We start from the raw sequence: 2,125 nt of genomic DNA on the forward strand, positions 1-2,125 counted from the left end.
CAACTTGAAAAGTGCTTCTTCTTGTAGTAGTTTGGAACGTTTAACTTCATGAACAACGTTTGTATTAAAAAAAAAAAAAGAGGAAAAAAAAGTGATGAATCAGTAATCAGAGTCAGTCCCAGAGTCCAGTGGACGAAACTGAAAGCGGTCCTTCTTTTCGAAGCGAGAAGAGTCCCACGTTTGTTTACACCTGGCGAACATCATGGTGTCGGTGAGTGGCTCTGCAACGTTTCTTCATTTATCTCCAACAGCATATAGTGACTTATATTAGTTTGCACCAAAGTTCATCAGATCGCTGCTTTTAAACGCTTCTAACTGAACGGTTGGATTTGATCCATCTCGAGTTATTGGGGCCACCCTAGATACGTGGCAGGGCACTGTCTGCTAGCCACCCACCCCGTGTGGTGTGTGGCAATGGTGGCACTCCGTATTTATTTCATATACTAGTACAAACCAACCAACCAACCGTAACGCCTTCCTTCCACCAGTTCAGAAAGTATCTTGAGTGGGTCGACACAGTTGTTGCATTGTCATCGGAGACACGGGAACGTCCCGTATTGTTGCAAGTGCAACCGCGTGCAAAGCAAGCAGAGGCTTCTTCGAATCGTCACATATTCTTCATGTTCGCACAGATTTTCAACGTCATTCTGACGATCGTAAATACATGGTCCACCAAAACAAGTCGGCTGCAAGTTGCAGTGTCAGCGTAGTAGTAAGATCCCACCCATGACAGAGTGTGTGAAGGAGGCAGGTGTGTCGTCTCGTCTAGTCTACAGTACTGCTACAGCTACACACACGCACACGCACGCCGGTATCATGCCTTGGTGCGTGCGTGCACCGTGCGTGCGTAAATGTCTGGCCTCCCCTGGGTCCTAATGCGTAATTTGTTGGATACAAGCACAACAAGAAATGGCATGTAGCCCGGCCTCAAATAAATAAATAAACAAACAAACAAAACAAGACACCAGCAGAACACGGTACAGTGCCTATGCAAACTGTAAGACAGAGCAGGGTAACTGTCATCGTGGTTAAAGCCCTAATGGGCAGTATAGGCCTAAAAACAATTATTTTACAATGTATTTTCTGCTTGTTTTGTTTTAAATGTATCTATAATTCTAAGGACATGGGGAATCAGAGAATAAGTTGCATATGATGGATGATAATGAATGAAAGTCACTGAAGGAAAATTGTCCTAATGTCTTGTTTAATGCCATGTTACTGTATGTTTGGACCCCAGGAAGATTAGCTGTTGTTATGCAGCCAAAGTGGGGTCATCCAATGCTCCCTGGCCTGTGTCCTATGTTCCAGGTACCACCAGGGTCAGCCGGGTTGGGGCTAGAGTTAGCATAGGGCTGAAGGAAATTAAATAGACACGTTCCAACTTCCTAGCTTAACTATTCCCCACAGTAGCTTAAAATTGTGAGTACTGCAGTATCACTTCTTGTTTTGTTTTTTTGCAGTGTCACTTCTTTCAGAAAGTTCAGTTATTCTTCCCCCACCACATAGCTGGGTAGCGTGACAAAATTACTACATTCTCAGTGGCACCTCCATCAACATTAAATAGCACAAGCGATGAGTGTCTCCACTCTCCATCACATCACACAGAGACATCTCCATTGCCATAAACATATAGTTTTTATACAGTCGTATGCTTTCAATCATTCAATGTCATAACATGTCATCCTGGCCACAGGACGTATGCCCGGTGGGCCGACCCTCTGGTGGGCCGGTCTGGGTCAAATGTTAAATTAGTTGTCTCTTGTCTGTTGGTTGTGTATCATTTATGTTGTACTGTAAATGGGGTGGTGTTAAGGGCTTGTATTTCAAGTATTTGTATGGGCCTCGACCCGAAAAGTATCTGCGCGCTGGTTGTGGTGGGCCAGTCCGGGCCAAATTCCACGAAAATGTCCGTGCCGAATTTTTGTCTCAGTCCAGCCCTGAGGGACACTAAAGCCAAACATCTTAACCCCTTGGCCAGAGGAGATATTAGGCTTTTTCTTCTTAGGTCTAAGGCTCTGAGCCACTCTTTGCTAGCTACCAGTAGACCTTGTAGCTATAGCTACTTATTTTGAAAAGTTCTGGAGAACCGCTGATCAGATGGACTTCACACTCAACACAGCCTTTC

This window comes from Electrona antarctica, assembly GCF_951216825.1.
Source record: "Electrona antarctica genome assembly, chromosome: 1".
NCBI classification, from domain to species: Eukaryota; Metazoa; Chordata; class Actinopteri; order Myctophiformes; family Myctophidae; genus Electrona; species Electrona antarctica.